Raw genomic sequence first — 25,819 nt, 5'->3', positions numbered from 1 at the left:
AGTCATTTTCTACTGGCTCATGTCTATTTCTTAATCATGAAATCATTTGATGCTCAGCTAATTCTATCAGCTATTCCCTTTGTTTATATCTCAGGTTGTTTTCTATTTTATCAGCCTGGGAAAAAAGGATTCAGCAAGAAATCTACTTCTGTTCCCTTGGAGCAGATGTTTTGACCTTGGAACATCTGAGCCATCTAGAACTTTTTATTTGTATTTTGTTTTATTTTTAATTTTTTTAAAAAATGCCTGTATGTTATAAAAAGGCATCTCCTTCAGGAACTGGTGATGGCCATGGTACACTTACAACAGCACATTCTGCTTCGGTGCATTTAAGAATTCCATAAAGGTTCAGAAAAAAACACATCCAATCACGTTTATGGAAATTTAAATTGCTGTAGAAACAAATGGAAACAATTTTTTTAAAAAAAAAAACACCCTACACTCACACTATGTCAGAAAAATTAGCACAGTGTTATTGTTTTAAGAACTCTCAGTGTGACATTTCTACCACTATGTATTTTTTTGGGTGGGTTGTGTGGACAATTGTTTCAGTATCATGTTAAAAATCACCAAAGAAACAATAAAATAAGTCTATTAACCAATAGCCTTTGAAATAAATTTGTTAATTAATTGCTTAACTGGGGAAGTCTTATTAATCAAGTCAAAAGCTGTGTCCTTTTTTTCTACAGATACTGATTTCCTTATATGCAAAGTTGTTATAATATTATTATTAGCATTCTTATTAATAATATTTCTGGAGAACTATAAGTATATGAAGCTTTACAATATGATCACTACCCTAAAGAGACAAGAGAGACAAATACAGGGTGAGGCAGGAAGTGGAGATTGTTGATGAGAAGAATGAAGTAAGGATTGACTATAGAGAGGATAATGTAGAACAGCACATACAGTAGGTAAAAGGTGGTTTTGTGGTTAAAACACTGGACAGGTGAGCTGAGTTCAATTGCTGCCTTTGTTACAGAATTTCTTCTTAACCTTGAGTAAGTCACTGAACTTCTCAATATGTGCTAGTAACTATCTCTCTAATGATGGTTGCTACTGATAGTAGTGTTATGAGGCTAACAGGGAGACAAGCAGCTAAAGTTCACAGGAATGGAGCTCCTGTCTGATTACCCCTACCAGATATGCCAGACCCATCCACCACCTTCATTTTACCTTAGCTATAATAGTGATTTCTATCATGTGGCGTCTACTCCAATGGTTAATCCACATATTTATCTCATAAATTCTTCATTAATTGCAGCTATATTCAACCCAAAATCTTATCTTTATTGGTCAAATGTGTTAACCTTCTAAGAACATAAGAATGACCATACCGGGTCAGACCAAAGGTCCATCTAGCCCAGTATCCTGTCTACCGACAGTGGCCAATGCCACTGAAGGAGTGGACGAACAGGCAATGATCAAGTGATCTCTCTCCTGCCATCCATCTCCATCCTCTGACAAACAGAGACTAGGGACACCATTCCTTACCCATACTGGCTAATAGCCATTAATGGACTTAACCACCATGAATTTATCCAGTTCTCTTTTAAACACTGTTATAGTCCTACCTTCACAACCTCCTCAGGTAAGGAGTTCCACAAGTTGACCATGTGCTGCGTGAAGAAGAACTTCCTTTTATTTGTTTTAAACCTGCTGCCTATTAATTTCATTTGGTGACCCCTAGTTCTTGTATTATGGGAATAAGTAAATAACTTTTCCTTATCCACTTTCTCCACATCACTCATGATTTTATATACCTCTATCATATCCCCCCTTAGTCTCTTCTTTTCCAAGTTGAAGAGTCCTAGCCTCTTTAATCTCTCCTCATATGGGACCCGTTCCAAACCCCTAATCATTTTAGTTGCCCTTTTCTGAACCTTTTCTAGTGCCAGTATATCTTTTTTTAGATGAGGAGACCACATCCATACGCAGTATTCGAGATGTGGGCATACCGTCGATTTATATAAGGGCAATAATATATTCTCAGTCTTATTCTCTATCCCCTTTTTAATGATCCCTAACATCCTGTTTGATTTTTTGACCGCCTCTGCACACTGCGCAGACATCTTCAGAGAACTATCCACGATGACTCCAAGATCTTTTTCCTTACTTGTTGTAGCTAAATTAGCCCTCATCATATTGTATGTATAGTTGGGGTTATTTTTTTCCAATGTGCATTACTTTACATTTATCCACATTAAATTTCATTTGCCATTTTGTTGTCCAATCATTTAGTTTTGTGAAATCTTTTTGAAGTTCATCACAGTCTGCTTTGGTCTTAACTATCTTGAGCAGTTTAGTATCATCTGCAAACTTTGCCACCTCACTGTTTACCCCTTTCTCCAGATCATTTATAAATAAGTTGAATAGGATTGGTCCGAGGACTGACCCTTGGGGAACACCACTAGTTACCCCTCTCCATTCTGAGAATTTACCATTAATTCCTACCCTTTGTTCCCGGTCTTTTAACCAGTTCTCAATCCATGAAAGGACCTTCCCTTTTATCCCATGACAACTTAATTTACGTAAGAGCCTTTGGTGAGGGACCTTGTCAAAGGCTTTCTGGAAATCTAAGTACACTATATCCACTGGATCCCCCTTGTCCACATGTTTGTTGACCCCTTCAAAGAACTCTAATAGATTAGTAAGACACGATTTCCCTTTACAGAAACCATATTGATTATTGCTCAACAGTTTATGTTTTTCTATGTATCTGAAAATTTTATTCTTAACTATTGTTTCGACTAATTTGCCCGGTACCGGTCTGTAATTGCCGGGATCACCTCTAGAGCCCTTTTTAAATATTGGCGTTACATTAGCTAACTTCCAGTCATTGGGTACAGAAGGACAGGTTACAAACCTTAGTTAATAGTTCCGCAACTTCACATTTGAGTTCTTTCAGAACTCTTGAGTGAATGCCATCTGGTCCCGGTTAATGTTAAGTTTATCAATTAATTCCAAAACCTCCTCTAGCGACATTTCAATCTGTGACAGATCCTCAGATTTGTCACCTACAAAAGCCGGTTCAGGTTTGGGAATCTCCCTAACATCCTCAGCCATGAAGACTGAAGCAAAGAATCCATTTAGTTTCTCCGCAATGACTTTATTGTCTTTAAGTGCTCCTTTTATATCTCGATCATCAAGGGGCACCACTGGTTGTTTAGCAGGCTTCCTGCTTTTGATATACTTAAAAAACATTTTGTTATTACCTTTGGAGTTTTTGGCTAGTTCTTCAAACTCCTCTTTGGCTTTTCTTATTACATTCTTGCACTTAATTTGGCAGTGTTTATGCTCCTTTCTATTTGCCTCACTAGGATTTGACTTCCACTTTTTAAAGGAAGTCTTTTTATCTCTTACTGCTTCTTTTACATGGTTGTTAAGCCACGGTGGCTCTTTTTTAGTTCTTTTACTGTGTTTCTTAATTTGGGGCATACATTGAAGTTGGGCCTCTATTATGGTATCTTTAAAAAGCGCCCATGCAGCTTGCAGGGATTTCACTTTAGTCACTGTACTTTTTAACTTCTGTTTAACTAACCCCCTCATTTTTGCATAGTTTCCCCTTTTGAAATTAAATGCCACAGTGTTGGGCTGTTGAGATGTTCTTCCCACCACAGGGATGTTGAATGCTATTGTATTATGGTCACTATTTCCAAGCGGTCCTGTTATAATTACCTCTTGGACCAGCTCCTGCACTCCACTCAGGTCTAAATCTAGAGTTGCCTCTCCCCTTGTGAGTTCCCGTACCAGCTGCTCCAGGAAGCAGTCATTTAAAGTATCGAGAAAATTTATCTCTGCATTTCTTCCTGAAGTGAAATGTTCCCAGTCAATATGGGGATAATTGAAATCCCCCACTATTATTGGGTTCTTAATTTTGATAGCCTCTCTAATTTCCGTTAGCATTTCATCATCACTATCACTGTCCTGGTCAGGTGGTCTATAATAGATCCCTAATGTTATATTCTTATTAGAGCATGAAATTTCTATCCATAGAGATTTTATAGAACATGTGGATTCACTTACGATTTTTACTTCAGTTGATTCTACATTTTCTTTCACATATAGTGCCACTCCCCTACCTGCACGACCTGTTCTGTCCTTCCGATATATTTTGTACCCCGGAATGATTGTGTCCCATTGATTGCTCTCAGTCCACCAGGTTTCTGTGATGCCTATTATATCAATATCCTTTATCACGAGGCACTCTAGTTCACCCATTTTATTATTTAGACTTCTAGCATTTGTGTACAAGCACTTTAAAAACTTGTCACTGTTTATTTGTCTGCCCTTTTCTGATGTGTCCGATTCTTTATGTAAATGTTTATCATCTGATCTGGCCCTTACATTATCCTCCTCCATCCTCTGCTCCTGACTATAAGCTGGAGATTCTCTATCATTAGACTCTCCCCTAAGAGAAGTCTCTGTCCGATCCACATGCTCCTCTGCAGCAGTCAGCTTTCCCCCATCTCCTAGTTTAAAAACTGCTCTACAACCTTTTTAATGTTTAGTGCCAGCAGTCTGGTTCCACTTTGGTTTAGGTGGAGCCCATCTCTCCTGTATAGGCTCCCCCCATTCCAAAAGTTTCCCCAGTTCCTAATGAATGTAAACCCCTCCTCTCTACACCATCGTCTCATCCACGCATTAAGACTCTGAAGCTCTGTCTGCCCACCTGGCCCTGCGCGTGGAACTGGGAGCATTTCTGAGAATGCCACCATAGAGGTCCTGGATTTCAGTCTCTTCCCTAGCAGCCTAAATTTGGCCTCCAGGACATCTCTCCTACCCTTCCCTATGTCATTGGTACCTACATGTACCACGACCACCAGCTCCTCCCCAGCACTACACATAAGACTGTCTAGATGCCTCAAGAGATCCGCAACCTTCGCACCGAGCAGGCAGGTCACCATGCGGTTCTCCCGGTCATCACAAACCCAGCTATCTACGTTTCTAATGATTGAATCTCCCATTACTAACACCTGCCTTTTCTTAGCAACTGGAGTTCCCTCCCCTGGAGAGGCAACCTCAGTGCGAGAGGTAACCCCAGCATCATCTGGAAGGAGGGTCCCAACTGTGGGAAGGTTTCCCTCTGCTCCCGTTAACTGCTCTGCTTCCCTGGGGCTTTCATCCTCCTCAACAGCACAGGGGCTGTCTGACCGGAGGTGGGACAATTCTACAGTGTCCCGGAAAGCCTCATCAATATACCTCTCTGCCTCCCTTAGCTCCTCCAGTTCCACTACCCTGGCCTCCAAAGTCCGTACGTGGTCTCTGAGGGCCAGGAGCTCCTTGCACCAAATGCACACATACGCCACCCGCCCACAGGTCAGGTAATCATATATGCTGTACTCAGTGCAATAAACTGGATAGCCCCCACTCTGCAGCTGGGCTTCTGCCTGCATTGTCTCCTAGTTACTGAAAGGGTTGTTGAAGCAAAAGGTTTTGAATGTAGTTTGGTTTATAAGTTTTAAGGGGAATAAAGGGACCCCCGCTCCCTTCCCACTCCCCTTCCAAACTCCCTTGCGAAACTCCCTGTTAGTAGCCCCTGGTCGCAAAAGCTCCCTGGTCACTTCTAAGCACTGTCCAAAGTTCCCCAAAGGTGTTTAAGGAGGGTGCAGGCTGAAGATTAAGAGATGGTTTGAGTGCATTCTTTATAGAATTGTATGGCTGTTGGAGCACTTTGGTTTTTGTAGGAGAGTCTTTTAATTGGAAACAAGTAAATGAAATTTGATTAACTGAAATATTGTTCTCATAAAGTTTGGATTTTCTAACAGTTTGTTCTTAAAATGTGGGTGGTGCCTCTGGAGAGGTGCCTCTGGAGAGGTGCCTCTGGAGAGGCACTGAAATTTAAATAATAATTAAAAAATCCTGACCCTGGTCCTTCATAAGCATGGAGTTTGGCCAGAACTCTGTGGCTCACTGGATACTACACTCATAGAATCCTGCTAAAATAATTCTGAGAGGGGAAGCTCCCTCAATATCTTCCACCATGACCTAGCCACCCCCAAAGTACAGTTTGATTCCACGCACCCCTCTTCTTCTCTCACTTCTGTATATAGTGGTGAGGTCACTGGACAGTCATATTAAAGGACGGGTAGACTTTCCCTGACTGACAGAGAAACAGTGAGGTAGCCTCCACCATATGAAGTCAGTTGACAGTTCCAAAATGCAGTTGTCACACAGGAGTATGATCAATAAGGGTGTAAGGTACTTTTTTTCCCTGGGCTACTAGTGTGAGGAGAAAAACAAGTGTGAGGAGAAAAACATACATCCCCTAATTATTTGCAAGCCCCCTCTCCAGCTACCAGTGCCATTTGGAGGGGCTGTAACAGAACTCCTCATACTTAGTCCATTCTATTTCCCATCCCATACAGGTTGTTCTGTGGTCCCTGGTTAGAGTAAATAGAGGGGCAGGATCTATAGAAGAACAGTGGAGGCGTCAGGGAATTAATTTGCAGGAGCTCCTCATCCCCCTTTGAGGTTTTCTGAGTCAGGATGATGAAATAGTTAAGAAGTCTCTCTGTTCCCCATGGCCTGAGTATCACTAGTGCCAGTCAGGTCAGCATGAAGCTATTATGCATGGTCAGCATTTGACCTTATGTGCATGAAACTATATGAAAACCATTACTTAGACAGAGACCGTCTTTGAGGCAGGGACCATCTTTTTGTTCTGAGTTTGTACAGCACCCAGGAAAATATGGTCCTGCTCCAGGAGTGGGGTTCCTAGTCACTACTTCAATACAAATAATCAATAATATTAATAATAATTTTAAATGACTGATATGGCTTCCATGCTTAGTCAGATAAGTTAATCAACAGCAAACTCATTGGGGACTATAAAATAATGTTTCTCTTCAAACTTATAAGTACTTGCTCCAGACAGAGAAAAAAGAAATCATGCTAATGAGCACGTTCATTAGAGCCCCCTGAGCGTCCTCAGTGTTGACGATATGCTTTGTATTGCAAATCCAAACATGTCATGCAAGTGCATGGAGAAGAGAAAGGAAACTGAAGCAAGGAGCCTGTGGAGGATGATTAATGCATTACGGTTCCTCTATTTGCAACTCATCTATCTACTGCTTTGGAAACCCAGCAAATATCACATTACATGGTTGTTTGGCAGATATGCAGATGTGCAGGTACTGTACTAATTCCACTGCCAACTGCCTTACCAAGGGGAAGATAAAGAGTCCTATCGGAGGAAAACTCATTCCTTTCTTTTTCTTTCTTCCCAGTGTTCATTGTTGGTGGTTTCTTCTCCCCACACCCTTTTTTTCATGTCTTATGTGCAAGAGTAAAATTCCATTATGGTTCTTTCCTCCCATCATTAGACATTGCATTTTGATTAATGAATCTCAGTGCTAATTATCTTCTTAACCCATATTTTTGTGGACTAGTGGGGTCGATTAACTCACCTTTTGGTACTTGTGTTTTGAAGTAGGAATGGGTGAGTATGGTATCCCTTTAAATATCTTTGGGTACCATGGAAATAATTCATAATAATAATGATTTAATATGAGGAAATAAGTTTCTCATATTGTAGCTGGAAAGCAGAAGGAAATTGCATCTTTAAGATATTTTATAAGACCAGTTATCAGTTTAGCAATCTGTTAGCAGACTGAACTGTCATGAACAAGAACCTACGCACAATATGAGCTGTCATTTATTTTTAGAAACACCAAGAAAGTTGGGGAAAAATTAAACATTTTGATGTGACAAATTGTGTTAAGAGTACAGGAGCATAGAATTTAACATACCATATTGGCCCCTTCCTCCATCAGATGTTGTATCCAGTTTCCAGCAGTGTCCTGTGTCTGATACTCTATGGTGGAGGACCGAGGATGGGAGAAGAGGAATATAAAATGGCAATTGTACATGGTAGAAAAATTCCTTCCTGACTCGTAGAGTGAGATGGTTAAAAACAAAAATTGGGCCCCACCAAGGACTTGGGAGGTCAGGTAATTTTCTTTCAGTACTTTTCTTCCTTCCAAAGAATGGTGGGTAGTATCATATTTTCTAGTGACATTCCATGCAGTAATAATGATGCTGAAGCCTCTGAAATGCTAAATGACTGACGCTTTCACATCACAATTATAGAAATGCCTTATGTTTCATTACTTTGTGTTGTCCGTGAAACCAATGGAGTTCTACTGCTGGAAAAATGGAGTCAAGTTGTTTGGTTAGTCAAACCCACCAGCTTTCACCTTTCAACTTGATTGGGATGCTCAGCATACTCACATGTCATATTATCTGGCTTATTAAGCTTACTGCTGGTGAAAGGTACTAGACAACTGGTATTAGAGGCTGCACAGGTACAACATGGGAAGTGACTATGTAAATTTCCCTACACTGGCTCTCTGTTTCAACTGAGCCCTGTTGGAACCTCTCCTATGGATTGGGGAATAGTTCAGTATTCAGGGCCCATTCATTCATTGGCCTCTATGCAAGCGGGGTGATACCTGTGGTGGTGGTTTTGGGATGTAGAAACCTTTCATCACCATTTACCTTAGACTGCCTGACAACATTTCACATAAACCATCAGATCAGAGGATATTGTCAATCCAGCCCATCTCGATTGTTAGGCCAAACAGGGATCCAAAGCTCCTTGGGAAATTGCGACATGACAGTTGTCTCATGCCTCTTCCAAACTTCAATCAGTCTTTGCTTTTAGAAGTTCTATTGCAGTTTGAAAGTTAATAGTAACAAGATTGAATGTAATTAATTTTTTGGAATGATCTGCTGAAAATTGATTACAATCATAACTGGGATGGCTCTCTTAATTGTTGTGAGGAAAAAATCAAGAACTGTTTGTAATTTCTCATGTTTTGGTCTCCCAATTTTGATATTTTAGACTATTTCACTTTGTCTTCAGCGTGCCTATGTAGTAGACTATGTTTTGTGAACTTCTGTAAATGCACCAGAGATTATAGCAACTTCTAAAGAACCTTTACAGAAAGTGATGCTGTATTTCTGTCTCTTCTTCCATAACGCTGTTTCTTTCTTCTTTAAAATGCCTCCACACACACAGCTTCAGTCCTCTTCATTTAATAAGTCAGTTTTTAATATCCATTATCACCCTACAGTATCTGAGATACTACAGATACTTCCTACAACAGTAAGTTGGTAATGGTTGGTTGATTTTGAACGATGTGTATGTGTGTGTGTGTGTGTATGTAAGTGAATATATCTCTCTATCTCTAGGTGTGCATATGCGCGTAGCTGAGCACTACCCAAAAAACTGTTTTCTAAGCTCGTTTATAACAGTGTTTTTCCTGTGTTAACAGAAAAAATGGAATCACATAATGGCACTGAACTGAAGCAGTTCAAATTAATATCTCTTTCTCCATTTTTTCTCAGTTACCCATGGTGGATATGCTTTTCATGTTAGAACACATTCTTTGTGGAATTGCAAGCACTGCTTACACTATTGCTCAAAGAGTAATAAACAGGTATTTTGAATAAATTGCTGAAGAATCTAATTGAAGAGAAAAGTATAAATATGTTCAGAAGAAATTTTTTTCTGGCGATAGAAAGGACTGAGCATTATGGTTAATAAAAAGACAGACGGGAAATATTCTTTTTATTCTAGTAAGTGAGGAATACAGCTAGGTGGATACAAAACATTTTTGCAAGTATACATCTGCATTTTAAAATGAATGATTTTTGAGACAAGCTCATATCCCTTTTTGGTTTTGCTTTCTACAAAGCTTACAATGATTGTTTATCTCACTCAAATGCTCAGGGGAACACAGTATTAAGCTTGTACACTTGAATATTTCCTTTGGAAACAGTATATCTTATAGGAGTGAGAAATATGTTTACACAGCTTGGAACTCTGTAACAGGGTAGCCTACCCCTTTAAAGGCCAGGGAGTCTGAGCTAGCCACCCCTATTCATTTATCCAACACAGCTGGGAAGGGATCAAGTGATTACAAAAGCCAGCAAGTGGCTCCTCTAAGGAGGAATTGTAGGAGGGAGGTAAGTTCTTGCAGTAGACTCTGAAGCAAGAGACTGAAGGCAGGGGATAATGCTCTGGGCATAGTAGCCCAGGGTGGGCAGAGGAATTGTTTTGTTTGGCTCTTTTGTCTAAGTTCTGCATTTGAGTTAGTACATTGTGCTCCTTCAGGGAGGTCTTGAAAGAAATTTGGACATGGCAGTAAATCCTTTCTGATGAGATGATCCAGGCTGGCAGCTTAGAAACCTCTTGCCAGAGTCCTTGGGCAGAGACTGTTATATAAATAGAAAAGGCTATAAAACACATTTGCAACTAAGGCCATGTGTAAACATGCAGTTTCTTTGTTTGAGTATTAAGATATAAAATTAATTTCAACTCTATCAAGCCAGTGAACCTTGAAGTACCCTAATATATATCAGAATGAAGCCTTGGTGGCCCACAAAGGAAATGTTAAGTTTCCTAAAATTCCCTTTTCCTCCTAATCTATAATGAAGATCTTTCAGCTTTCTTGTGTACTTGTAAAAGTCACCAGGAGGATCATGATTTGGGGAGGATGCATTCTAGTTCATTAGCTAAGCAACCATTAAGTAGCTTATTTAGAGCAAGAATGTGATTACTTTGGGGGGCACATCTTACACACTACTAAGAATAGCCATGCAGCTCATGTACCTTCCCTCTTCTTCCACTGCTCTGGGACCCATTGTGAAAGGAAACCCCAGGAATGTGTTGACAAGTATAAATAAAGTAGGGAGACAGAGGTGCTTATTAACCAGCCTGGATTTAATGTAGTAAAATGGCTTGAAAAACTGAATGTAGGGTTGAGTGAACAGGGTGAAACTGACTAGAACCAAGCAACTATTTCATAACAAATAATTCTTAAATCAATTTTGACTCTCTCTCTCTCTGTGCTCATGGAATATCCCCAAACAGATCACACTTGGATGTACTAGTATTTGAAATTATTCAACAACAGTTTTCACATATTTAATTTACTCTGCATTTTGGTATTCCACATTGGAAATCCGAAGTTTGAGCCATGTTGCTGAGTTGTGAAGGGTCACATGGTTTGGTTTCTGTTTCCTGTTTGGATAAATGCAATTTTTGTAATCAAAACTCTGGTGTGATTGCTTATAGAAAGGGAATTTTACATTTTCTTTCTGTACTTATATGAGCCCATTAGTTAAAATTAGCTTTCCACAAGCATTTGTGTTAATATCTCCATTGTATTAATAGAAACCAAACATCGAAAAGGACATAAACACAGCTGAAGTAAATCTGTTAAGAACATTCAAACTACTACTGGTTTTGTTTGGTTTTATTTGCCCATTTCTGACCAAAATCTCTACCTAAAACTTGAACTTATTTTTTCTGCACGTTAAAAAAATGCTGAAATAACATATCTTCTCCCCTCCACCTCCACCCAACTTCTTTTTCTACAGGCATAAATCATTGTATACAATGGACTTATGCTGATTTACACTACCTGAGGATATGGCCTATAATGTTTTAGTTGTTTACCTAAATTAAACCATTACTAACTGGAAGTTTGGCCTGTAACAGTTTGTAAACTGTTCCTAATGGTCTGATTCATATGACTATTACCTGTGTCTAGTAATTTCTCATGTCAGTTTTTCTAAGGATTTGTGGAATTTTCTACAGAATTCCATCTATTATCAAAAGCAAGCATTTCAACAGAAAAGAATTGTGCATAGGTTGGTAACTGGAATGTGTGTGTTGTATCAGCTTCACACAAAATTATTGTATATTTTTTGGTGGTGGGAGGCAGCTACCGTTAGACTGGACTATAAAATAAGCAAATCAGCATGTCAGCCTGCGGTAGTCATTTTCCTTTTGTATTCTGCTGGCTTGCTAGCATCCCTAGGCAATATGTCTATGAATAGCACCATTGCAGGAGGAAAATTATAATGGCAATGCAGCACTGCAGAATAAACAGAAAGGTGTCCCAATAATTACTATGAGCAGTGTCTTTGTTGAAAACAGCCTGAAACTAGGCACATGATTAACCTCTAAGATGCCAAACTGACTCCCTTTGCTGGTTATTTTGGTCATTCTGAATAGTGAATTATTTTTAAATGTCTTATTTGGGCTGTGGGTATTTTGGACACTGAGGATCTGCTCCCGATTTCACAGAAAGTATGACAATTTACACCAGCTGAGGACATTTACTTGTGCTGAAATGTAGAGGTAATGTTGATGTCTATCTATATACTAATTCAAATATGTGTGATGAATTATAACAATTTCTGCCAATACACACCTTTTGCTTCTATAGGAGATCAAGGAAAAAATTTAGTGTCAGATTGTGATCTCAGTTACCCTCTTGTAAATCCAGAACAATTCCTCTGAAGTTAGGGGCAATCGTTTGTATTTACATTGATGTAGCCGAGATCAGAGTGAAGATTTGAAGTACCCCCACATGTAAACCCAGGATGAGATTTTTGAGGAGATCTTCATTTACCCCATATGCCTACACCACCCCTTTTCTTTCACATTTTTGAAAATAGGAGTATGAGTTTCTAGGATTTAAGAGCCAGCTCCATTCAGTGCAGACAAAAATGTTTATTGCTTAGTCTTCTTTACATCCACACACAAAGTATGCCCCTCACGCTTGGGGTGAAATCCTGACTCTGTTTAAGGGGTGAGTGTGTGTGAGTGTGTGTGTGTGTGAGAGAGAAACTGATGCACCATTCTCCCACTCTCTCTGGCCCATTGGATATTAATTGTTTAAGGAACTGGAACAACTTCAACAGGAGAAACTGAGAGAAACCCACATCAGAATATCCCATACCCCAGGAGCTAGAGAACTCACCTGAGAAGTGGAAACTTCTGTTTAAATCCCTTCTCTTCATCAGGCAGGTGGGGATTTGAAACAGGGTCTCCCAAATCCCAGTGTTATAAATGAGTTGTCCTCTTCCTCCAGCTGTAATGTGTGTGGAGCTAGGGATACTGTAAGCCTGCCTACCAGATCAGTGCCTGCAGGTGACATAGGCAGAGAAACACCTATCTCCACTCGGTTTGTGGATTGCGCTTTGGCTTCGGAGAGGCATCTGGGTGCCTGCCTGAGGCAGCAGTGTACATAATGAGAGGCAGAAATTTAGGCACGTTGGGAAGATTTACAACAAAAATTTAAGCACTTTGTCATTTTAGATGCCTATCGGGTTAAGTGACAGCTGAACAGGGGTTTTATGGATCACAGTAGTGGTTAAATCTGGAGTTTAGGTGCCTAAGTCCCTTTGTGGATCTGGGCCATATGTTCTAACTCCCAGACTTCTTTAGCCCCTGAATAACAGGTGGCCAACAACAAAGGTATCTGAGTGAGAGAGATGATAATGTGAAGAATAGATGCATCTGACCTTCTGGTTCTTTATACTTATATAATTTAGGAAAATGTATAAAGCACTCTTCACTGAAACCTGTATGCCAAGTCTTCAGCCTACTTTGAATTTTATAGCTGAATTATAGATTTCTAAGAAACAGAGTGTATCTTGCCATGAAACAACCTTTACTCCAGAGGTCAAATGGTTAACACAGCAATATTTAATTCCTAGCATATTAACATACCCAAGTCTGCATTTTAAAATGATGGTGAAAATCAATCCTTATGTCTACGGTCAGAAACAGTAGGGGCCAGACTGACACTTGCTGCTTACATCATTTTTCTGGCTACGCAGTCCCACTGGGAGATTTGGACACACACACCCTGCCACTTACACCATTTGGCTGGTTCCCCACCCCCCACACACTCACTGGGGCCAGACTGGCTGAGTCAGTGCAGGAGGTATCTACACCAGCAACAAATGTCTTTCCCTGGCTAGAAGCAGGGGAGGAATTGTGACTTGTGTGTTTTTCTGATTGTAAATGTTCCTGCCAGCACTACTCCTGAACTGGTGCATCTTATACACCATCCCTTACTCTAGTCCAGTGGTTCACAAACTTGTTCGCCGCTTGTGCAGGGAAAGCCCCTGGTGGGCCAGGCCGCTTTGTTTACCTGCCTTGTTCACAGGTTCAGCCGATCACAGCTCCCAGTGGCCGCGGTTCGCTGCTCCAGGCCAATGGGAGCTGCTGGACATGGTGGCCAGTACATCCCTCAGCCCATGCCACTTCCAGCAGCTCCCATTGGCCTGGAGCAGCGAACCACGGCCACTGGGATCCACGATCAGCCAAACCTGCGGACGCGGCAGGTAAACAAACTGTCCTGGCCCACCAGGGTCTTTCCCTGCACAAGCGGCGGAACAAGTTTGGGAACCACTGCTCTAGTCTTATACAGAGAGTTGAAAATTCAGTGTGTTGTGATTCCAAGACAATACTAATCCCACTTCACATCTAAAGTTTTCAAGCATAATTGAAACACCAAATGATTGTTTTATTTATGATAGACTGATGATTGTGCTAAATCCAAAACTGAAGAGCAATATTGAAAATCTTGACTGGGGAACTGATTTGGAGAAAGGTGCACTCGGCAATGTTTCCTCAAGTGACTGCATTAGCCAATTTTCTGTGATGGATGAGTTAATTACTACGTTAATTACTTTTCATCCCAGAATTAAGAAATCATGAATTTGATCACAAGTACAATATATTAGTATATAAGACTTTAAATTCTTACTTGTTACATGCCTTTATATGTTCAATTTTGTTGTTGGGGGTTATTGTAGATTTACAAAATAGCAACCAATGGCAAAGTAATAATGTGTATATACATATTCACACATAGTAAGTAAATCAGCTATTTTGTGTAGAATTCAGCTATACTATACTTTCTCTCCTAGGAGCTAAAATTTACATTACAATGTATGATGTGTTAAGAACATACATACTATATGACACATTTGCTAGGTTTTTTATTATTTATTTATAAAGTGTCACTGCAGCAGCTGGAAATTTACAAAGTGAAGCTGTTCATAACATAAGATGTTAGTGCCCACTAGTAGTAGCATTAAAAAACCACTACTGCTGCCTACAGAAATGTTAGCAACCATTTAACCAAGAATGAAATAATTGTCATTAGTTTCTTTCATTGTTATTTATGACTTCCCCCATCTGATAGGGATACCAGAGTGAGTTCCCTACTGGACTTCCTGGAGTCTTCTGTTCTACTCACTTTTCTAGTTATTGGAAGACCAGCTTGGGATAAAGGCTGGGTGTACAACAGCTGGAAAACCATACTCAGAGTAATTATCAATGGTTCATAGTCAGACTGAAAGGGCATATCAAGTGGAGTCCCATAGGGATCTGTCTTGGGTCTGGTTCTATTCAATATCTTCATAATTGATTTGGATAATGGCATAGAGAGTAATCCTATAAACTTTGTGGATGACACCAAACTGGGAGGGGTTGCAAGTGCTTTGGAGCACAGGATTAAAATTCAAAATGTTCTTGATAAACTGAGGAAATGCTCTGAAATAAATAGGATGAAATTCAATAAGGAAAAATGCAAAGTACTACACTTGGGAAGGAATAAACAAGTGCACAAATACATAATGGGAAATGACTGGTTAGGAAGGAGTACTGCAGGAAAGGAGCTGGGGGTTATAGTGTGTCAGAAACTAAATATGACTTATCAATGTAATACTATTGCAAAAAGTACACTTGGGGTTGTATTAGCAGTATTATAAACAAGACTCAAAACGTAACTCTTCCATTCTACTTAGCACTGATAAGGCCTCAGCTGGAGTCCTATGTCCTGTACTGGGCACTGCACTTTGGGAAAGATGTGGACAAATTGGAGAAAGTCCAGAGGAGAGCAACAAAAATAATTAAAGGTCCAGAAAACATGACCTATGAGGGAAGATTGAAAAAATTGGGATTGTTTAAAATTGGAGAAGAGAAGACTGAGAGGGCGGGAGGACAGTCTTCAAGTATATAAAAAGTTGTTATAAAGAGGAGGGTGATAAATTATTCTCCTTGTCCACTAAGGACAGGGCAAGAAGTAATCAGCTTAAATTTAGCAAGGGAGATTTCAATTAAACATTAGGAAAAAAATGCTAACTGTAAGAGTATTTAAGTACTGGAACAAATTACTTAGGATGATTCTGGAATCTCCACTATTGGAGGTTTTTCAGAACAACAGGTTAGATAAACACCTGTCGGGGATTGTTTAGATAATACTTAGTCCTGCCTGAGTGCAGGAGACTGAGCTAGATGACCCTACCAAAATCTCTACCAGTCCTACGTTTTAATCATTCTATGATCTTGAGATCTTGTAGCAGTGGTCAGTCCCTGCATTAATCGCTGGAAGTTCTTTCTACATTTTGATCTCCTCAGTTCCCTTATCACTGGCTTCCATGAGCTTTGTGATCTGCATTGCCTCAGAGGAGCACAGCTGTTTTGCTAGGTCATATAATGAAATGCAGTTTCTAAGATAGCTGGGATCGTTGAATGGCTTTGAAGAACAGGGCCAACACTTTGAACTGGCAGCTAGAGAGGACGTGGGAGCCAGTGCTTGTCGTTTGGGAGAATGAGGAAACTTTTTCCCTAAGATGGAGGTGGATGTCACTAGTCATGGATACTGCCTGATCATCTAAGCACCATGACAAATAGGTGCTGTTGGCTTCTTTTGAAGAAGACAGAAGCCATTATAGTGTGGTGCCATCTAATCCACCTATGTCATGTTGGTGAGTGAACAACATCTTGTGGTCTATTGTATGAAAAGATGCAAAGAGATCCAGTAGTATAAACATGGAGATATTGTCTTTATCCATAGCCATAAGAATTTTGCCTTTTAATGTTATGATGTTTGCCTATGTTGTGACCTCATACAAAGCCCAATTTCAAGGCATCCAGGATGGTGGTAGATGTCTCACTGTTGAAGCTTATGTTTCTACGAGTCAAAAATAGCACTGTATTAAAACAAAACCCCACTAATTATGAGTCAAGAGTACACTTTGAATCAGTCCAGTGAATTAATGCCTTTATTTGCCATTCCAAAGCTTATGGCACTCTTTCCTTTTAATGTTTGCACAAAGCTTGCAATAGCGTTAATGGGAATAATATGCATGAATGAAGCAGAGCTCAGAACTCCTTCTGTTTAGGTGGCTATTGATGATCTCTACTGTTATTCTGTGATATAGGTTAGAAATGTTCCACATATAGTATGTTTGAAGATCATACGTTTAAGAAAAAGGTATTTAGGGGAAGTTTTGATTTCGTGTATGTTTTCTAGCATACTTTGCCCTCATAAAGTGAGTAGAGAATGCACTTATACCTCTGAGCAGAATTTAGTTCAATACGTGTTTATATATAATTTAATTGATTTTTTTCCTGTGCATTCTTAAGTTTAAAACCCCACTACGTAATTCTGTTTCTTAATTTTTTTTTCTATGAAATTTCACTTGTCAATAATCATTGTGATGTGTGAGGTATAATTACCGAGATGAAGGTCTTAAAGGGATTTCAATCTCTCCCCACCACACACACACAGTTGTGAGAGTAATGTTATATTTATAGCTAATCAAGTACTTAGATGTCTAAATTCAGAGGCAAAATCTCATGGGTAAAAAAAAAAAAGAAAAGAAAAGGAAGAATTTTCTATATTTAATCAAAACATGGTGTGCCATGTTCTGCACTAATAGCATGTAAACTGATTGACTACATTGGAGTTGCACAAGACAGCATCTTAATCAGAATTTGGCCCAGAAAATATAAGGTTTTATCCATTTTGCATAAAATAGTTTTTCTATTAAAGCTGGTCAAAAATTAGAATTTCCATCTACAGGAAATACCTACACTTTGAAATTTCCTTTTTAACCTCAAATTGAAATGAAAAGTCAAATTCTAAATTTTCTATGAAACAAATTCCAAAAAAATAATTTTAAAAATATCAGGGTGACCTTATTAAAATGTTTTGTTTCAATAGAATCAAAGTGCTTCAGTTATATATAATAGAAGTGTTTCATTTCAATTTTATCATTTTGACTTTTATAATCTAATATAATCAAAATTAAAAGTCATAATGAAGCACTTCAACATTATCAAAATAAAACATTTCAATTTTTTTGGCCAAAATTGACTAAACTGATCCATTTCCGGAAAACCTTTCACTTTTGTCCAATCCTCATTTTCCAACAAAAAACTGATGTCAAATTTCTCAACCAGTTCTGATTCTTCCCCAGTTGCAGGAGATAGCCATTTGACACAGACAGGGAGAGTAGAACTAATTCTACCTGCTTGAAAGGCTTTGGCTTTCAATCAGAAAAGTATGTAAGCACAATTTTAGCTGTAGGCATGTGATTAAGTCTCATTTAAGTCAATGACATTTAAGCACATGCCCAAAATTAAGCATGTGCTGAAGTGCTTTGCTGAATAGGGATGGATTGCTGATCATGGCCTTACTCCTACAGGATACTGAATGCTCTCAAATTGCCCTAAACTGCCGTATTTTACATCTTTGCTCCTTACACATGCTGAATTCTGCTATCTTGACCAGTGCTGGATTTGACCCAAAGGAATGTAAAAGCTATATTAAGAGAGATTAATCTAAAATTGTAGTTTGGGCCTTGTAAATACCACATGTATTATATGTAATTACCAGGAGTAAAAAGTCTCATTTTTATTTCAACTATGTTCACCCATGCAGCAAAATATAAAGGACTTTCAGAGAGAGTTTGCATGCGTAAAAGACTTAATACAAATTGAATGAGGACCTCAGGTTATAGGAAATTATTGGAATTTACTTATGGGATTTTATGAAACTGAAGCAGGTCTGTGACTCTAATCTCAACTGGACTCTAGTCTTAGATCATGAAATTACTGTGCATGTTCACATACACACACATCACACTTATGTGCTAAATGCTAATATTCCTGTAGTTGGCCAGCATGCTCATCCTTTCTCCCAAATACTAAATGGCTTTTCAATTCCAATGCAAATGGAAGAGCTAAACATATTCCTCCTTTACACTGATCCCCACAAGGAAGGTATTTAATTAGTGGTGTTAACGTCACGTTGGTTCTTAGATATGCCACTCGTAAATTGTCTTGGTAGATGCTTTCTGAACTTTCCTGCCATTTATAATTCAGTCACTCACCAACTCAAAAATTCTGGCTGTAGAGTAGTCTCATTTCAATACCACAGGGATGGAAGAAATTAAGTTAGACGTGTCAGGCTTTTATTGAAAAATGTAATATATGCATGTGCATACAGAGTGGAGAGTCTGAAAAATTAACCAAGTGAAACTGAAATATCATGTTTTGATGTTTGCTTTAATGATCTTTTAAACTAGATTCATGTATGTTATTGAGCCAGTTTTTGATAGGCAGGCAGTTTAAACATACACTGTAGGATAAATGCATGTAAAATGTGACTCATTCTATTTGTTTAATATCTGTCTCTTCATGCATTCATGCATTTTAAACATTGGGATCATTGCATCTGTTTAATATTAATAAAAATCACTTTGATCTCCCCTAATTAGATACTATGAAGATGGCTAATTTATATTTCATTTTAGGTAAACATGTCTGACACTTCTGGGAGATATTTACCAAACATTTAATCCATGCATATAGTGTTTAAAATGCAAATTTGACAGGGCATGAGGGGGCTCCTGCTAGAGATGGCAACTTGAACTCCTGGCTTGGAGTTGGCAGCCTCAGAATCTGCATCCATCGAGACCCCAAACTTGCCATCCAAACTCAATAATCACCCAGAAAGGAAACAGTAATACAACTGGAAGGAAACAAAACCTTAAAATACTTTGCAAAGCAGAATTGAAGTACACAGCTCAGGAATACTCATCTCAATTTTCTGAAGGAGATTGAGATCAAGACCAAATTGAACTGAATACTGAGCACACATCCAGAGATGGTCCCTGTCCCCAAAGAGTTCACAATCTATACAAGACAGACAAAGAAGGTGGAAAGAAATATTAATATCTCCATTTCACAGATAAGGAACTGAAGTCAAAGAGACTAACTAGCTTATCCAAGTCTCAGGTGAAATTTGTAGTGGAGGCAGGAATTGAACTTGGTTCTATGATTTAATCACAAAGTCGTCCATCACGAATACTCAGTTTTTCCTAAAAGGGTATTCTTAAATATACTTCTCCACCCCTCACTGAATCCAACAAGACATATAGAGGAAAGAGCTGGGAGTAGAATTTTGCCCCTTTGACAATAGATAATATATTGCATTAGTGGGCAGACCACATAGAAAATATAAAATAGAATTTGCAAGAAAGCCATATGCAGTTGCAAACTACACATTCTTGTATCCTCTTTCAAGATATTTCACAGCTTGTGTACTGACTTGATATTCATTTCAAGTGTTCTTCCCAAGCTGGTAAATGAAGAGTGAAATACAGATGTTCAAATATGTAAGCCTCATTAATTAGGTATACAATAACAGATTCCAATGTGCCTTTAGCTGTTCAAAAAGTCATTTAAAATACTGTTTTATATAATGTTTTAAGCTTTCTGTTCTCCTGTCCTATGAGTATTTAATCCAATAATCAATCATCTACATTTTAAAATCTTTTCTCTGCTTACATTCCATAAACATTCTTTTTTATTCTTTTTATCTGAATAGCCCACCTGTGCTAAAATCATTATGTTGCTCTCTGAATCAAAATGCACCACTCTGTATTTTATCCCTCCTCATATTTGGAACCTATTATGTGAAACTTTCCAGGTACATTTGGGTATACATATGGACACAAAGAAGTTTAAAAAAGATAAAAGGGAGAGAGGGATAACGTAGTCGGTCTTGTATACTCATTAATTCTTTAAATCGCAATATGATTCTGTTCCTAAGTTAAAACCACTTGATGAAGGTATCCTTAATGCTATGTAAAAATGCACTATGCCTTAAGACAAAACTGATAGCTCCAAGTCCACATTTCAAATCTGCATTTAAACATTGCCATCACTTTACTACTATTGATATAACACCACCACCATTAGCTAAACTCACTCAAATATTAGTGCACAGATGTATACTTAAGATCTCCTTTGGGAAGAAACTTGAACCAGAAAATGCTTCCAGTTAATCTGTCTTCCCATTAATATGATGGAGTGTGTTGTGCCTCTTAGGCCTATAGCCTTGGATATGCCCTTATGTATATGGAGAATTATTTAATTCCATCTATGCCTTTCTCTGGTTTGATACAGACAGACACAGCAAAAGATTATTGCTATTATCAATTGCATCCAAGTAAGGGGACAATGCAGAACATTGTGGCAATTTACAGGATTTTTTAATTTGTGAACTCAAAACTTATGCTATGGAGAAAAACCTCTTTCTACAGTCATTGACACAAATAAAGGTTGCAGGATCAGGTTCATAAAGAGGAAATGAAATGCTTACTTATAGTAAAAAATTCCTCTCTCGTCACTTGTATTATAGAGTATCTAAAACAGTGAATTTCTTTGAGGGTTTCTGGAAGTGGGCATCTAAAAAGGTAACTTCTTGACACTACAGACCAAGCTATGCAATGTAATATAATCAGCAAATGAGAATGTAACTCCTAGGAAAAAATACATAGAGTTGAGGATAGAATATATACCCCACCTGGGAAATATTGCCTTCAGAGAATAGATATTTTCATGTGGGCATTTCTATTCCACTTATTCAAACCCTAATTGGTGGGCCTCTCTGACAAAGTCTACACTTAAAAGTTTTGCCAGCATAGCTATGTTGATTGTGATTGTGAAAAAAATCACATAGTGTAGATGCGGTTACACCAGTAAAAAAGTCCTTTTGCCAGTATTACTTACTTTCTTTTGAAGACCACTAGTGGCAATGGCCCCTATTGCTACTAGTGCAAACCACTTCAGTTTTCCCTTTGATGTATGTGCATATTACCTTAATTTTCTGTGAGGAGAATTTACAAGGATTACCTGAACGTTGGCCGTGCCATAACCTCTGAGTTCAGATGATTATACTTTCTTCTCATTAGTGGTATATTTTATTTTTACTATTATAGGTTATAGAAAGAATCTTCCAAGAAAATTACAGATAATGGGGAAATGAAGTAATAAAATTACATTTAATAGTTGAAGACAAATTTACATCTAGTCCTTTGCTACCTATAAATGCTTGATTAAACTATAATAAAATACTTACAACTGGTAAAAAATTGTCTTTGATTAACCATCTGAAATACCCGATTTTAGTTCCAGAACATACCTACATAAATTGTATGCGGAAGGCCCGGTAATGGCCCTTTAAATCAAATAGAAAAATCTTGGTAGCTGACTTCAGGGTGCTGTGTTAATCGTTATGCTGCATCACACATGGCTGAGAAGAAAATAAAATTGTCCTGTTTTATCTGAAACTATACTTCCCTGCATTTCAAAAGGTTGTCAAATTACATTGATTAAGAGTTGAGATTAAAGTATGCTTACGGTGCAACAGCACCTACTTTAAATTTGAATGGCGTTGATATTAAAGCATTTATTTGTTTGTTTGTTTAGTGGGAAAGGGTATCTTATTCATTTGCTGGGTTCATAGCTCAATAATAAGTGCACCGTGTTAACATACCATGATTAAAGAATTAATATTCACAGCTGCACTTCACCTGTCATATTTAATGATAACAAAAAAATTGGAAAGGGTATTAAACCCTATGTTTCAGGACTTAAGCCAATTTCTAATTATTAGGTCTCATCCTAACCTCTATGTGGAGGTTATTCCACATCTGTCCACTCTTGGGTTCTTACATCTTCTTCTGAAGCATTTTGGAATTTGTCAGTGGATATTGGACTAAGTGGGCCTTGAATCTGATCCAGCATGGCAATTCTTATGTTCTTATGTTACCTCTAGTTTGCAAAGCAATTGATATGCAGGTATATAAAGTTTCAGTGAGCAGAATAAAAGGACATGGGATGAAAACAGAAATAGAAAAATGGGAACAGATAATCAGGTATAGAAGAAAAGCTTTAGGTCTGGATAGCTCAGAGCAGTAGTCATAAGATATGAGTCTATTGTCTAAGATCAGATGCAGACCTGGGGTGACATCCTGGCCCCTTAACTTAATTGCAAAACTCCCATTAGACTAATAGATTGTAAAGGTCAAAAGGAGCCATTATGGTCATCAAGTCAGACCTCCAGCACAATAGGGTCAGGATATCACCTCAGTGTAGTTGTGACCCAAAATTATTATATCATGATTGCCCAGTGGCTTTTGTTAAATTAATTGATAACCAAAATCCAGTTGTCAATGGACAGATATAATAAACCCCTTATCATAGCGTTGGCTATAAGACGAGAGACAACGGGGATGGAAATTAAAATACTCCAACATCCTTGGAGAGGTCCCTTCAAGGCAAAATTATGGGATGAATGGGGGAGAAACTTACCTGTTCTAAGACTGAAAAGAGAAGTTTGTTCTCCAGACCTGTCACTCCAATACTTTTCTACAACTTTAAAGATACAAGAAAGTGACTTTTTTTTCATTAAATCTTGTGGAAATGTTCATCATTTTACAAACACCAACTTCTTTTTTTTAGAGAATTTCCACAAAATAGACATTTTTACATGAAAATAATGTGAAATGCCAATCTTCCTCTGATATTAACTGTGAATTTTAAATTTGAGAGAAAAAATACTTTTTGGTTGAAAGCAGATTCTTTTCCCCAGAATGAATGGTATATTTTTTTGTTTACAAATCATGGTCCTATTTGCACAGAGTAGGCAGGGAAACACACAAAATTACAAAGATTAAATACAAAATAAGTAAAAACAAAACAAAAAACCCTCCATTTTGAGTGTAGTAAATATCTATTCTGATCTCTTTCACACCCTTAACCAGCCCTAAATTTACTATATTTGTTTTTAAAAAAGACAACCCTTAGAGACTGAGGAAGACAATTATATCAAGAGAAGGAAAAACATAGCCATGTTTTGGATTCATGCATCAAGAACCATGAAATATTCAATTAGCCCCAAGTCTACCTATGGATCATCTACATCAAATTTCCCAGTTATCACGGAAAGTATAAACTTTTAAGGCTAACCACCATCCAACAAAATCTTATTTTTCAGCTTCAGAAACGGATACAGGGAATTGCCTTTAATGCTAAAGGTCTGATTCTACTACATCAAGTCATAACCTTCCTTTGTAAGTAGTTCCTTTGAATCCAGTAGGGCTACTTACACAGTAAGCTACAGATGAGTGGCAGGGTGGTCCTACTTGGTTTGCATGTAACTGAGATTTGTTGTAGAATTCACCATATGAACTACATTATACAAGCCTTAAACATGTTGATGAGCATTGTGTTGGGGTGTACCAACCCCACAGTGGGCCAGAAGGGATTAATGAAAACCTATGGGCTCCATCAGCCATATCCTACTACACCTGTGGTAGGTGTCAAGCCTGGAGGGAGGTGTTAAAAGACCTAAATCTGGTTCAGTTAGGCCTGATCAGGAAGGAGAGCAGATTGCTAGCTCTCACTTGAGAGAAGCCAGGGTGGAATTGGGCTGAGTTGGACTGCTGGCATACAGAGCATCCCTGATGGAAGATAGGTCTGCAATAAGGAACCCAATGCAATTTGGAAGGGAGGAGTCCACCCCGGATTCTCTGTGCTGGTGGGAAGGCCTGCAGTGAGGAGGAAGACTTCTGCTAAGTCAGGGACTGCCCTGTTGTAGGACTAAAGAAAACTCTCGCAGCAGAACAAGATGGCTGGCAGAAAATGCTCAGAAGCTCTGCAGTGAGTTTATGGATTAGGCTTACAGAGTGAAGAGGAAGAGGTTGTGGCAAAGCCCTAAAACAGGTCACATTAGTAATTAGTCCAGGGAGGCAGTAAGGGGTCTGTGTAGTTAGACCTTGACTGCTTATGAGAGTGTCCCTTAACTGGAAACCAGAGGAGAGGAAAGGCCTGGGTTTCCCTTACCAACTCACCGGGGAGGGTGGAACAAAAACACCTGGACAAGGGGTAAGAACTATCAAAACCCCTGAAACCAGGGGTTAGTGCTCATGCTTCCAGAGTCAGACCGAAGGTTCAAGATGACATTGATGATCTACTATTTGTTGGACTGTTGGTTCACTCCAGAAGGGGTGGAACTGTATGTGAGCATGCTGGAGGGGCAAGTCACAAGAAGCAGACCACTACAGGAGCAACTGTCAGCAGGTGGCACTAGAGAAAAGTCAGCAGTGAGCGGGCATGCTAATTGGTGAGTCACATGCATACAAGCACTTACATGACTAGTGCCAGTGATGTCATGCATAAGATCTATTATTGTCTATATCCCCCTATTTATTTCAGTTAAACTACACACTTAAGAGCTCATCAACATGAGTAAGGCTTGTATAGTCTAGTCCTATACTCTTAGAACTGACTCATATTGTTTTTTAGAAACTATGCTTCCATGAATTTTGTAATTTATATTCTGCTAAGATATGATTCAGAGAGAGGAAGAATAAATATATATATTTCTTGTTTTGGAGGTGTAACTTGATCGACTGACTGACTTACCGCTATAATTTCAGGATTGGGTTTTGGACTTAATGAGTAAACTTTTCAAACTGGAGCTCCAATGTCTCTCCACAAAAGTGCACCCAGACCTGGAATTATACAATTTAGACCAATGTGTGTGACAGTTAGGGAAATGTGTACCTGTTTCTTGCACTGATATCAAATGTAAAACATGCAATTGCAGTAACTGCAAACACAGTCACAGTTCACTTTTAACAGGGCTGGCTCTAACTTTTTTGCCGCCCCAGGCAAAAAAGAAGAGAGCTGCCCTGCCATACTCCCCTCTCCCCGCGAGCACCGCCGAAATCCCCGCCCCCCAGCTCTGTGCCGCCCAAAGCCCTACCCACTCCAAACACTGCGCCGCCCGAAGCCCCCGGCCCCCTGAGCACCGCGCTGCCCAAAGCCCCGCCCCCCCAAGTGCTGCACCGCGCCAGCCCC

Source organism: Trachemys scripta, chromosome 8 (assembly GCF_013100865.1).
Source record: "Trachemys scripta elegans isolate TJP31775 chromosome 8, CAS_Tse_1.0, whole genome shotgun sequence".
Lineage (NCBI taxonomy): Eukaryota > Metazoa > Chordata > Testudines > Emydidae > Trachemys > Trachemys scripta.
Note: the sequence above shows the minus strand (reverse complement) of the source record.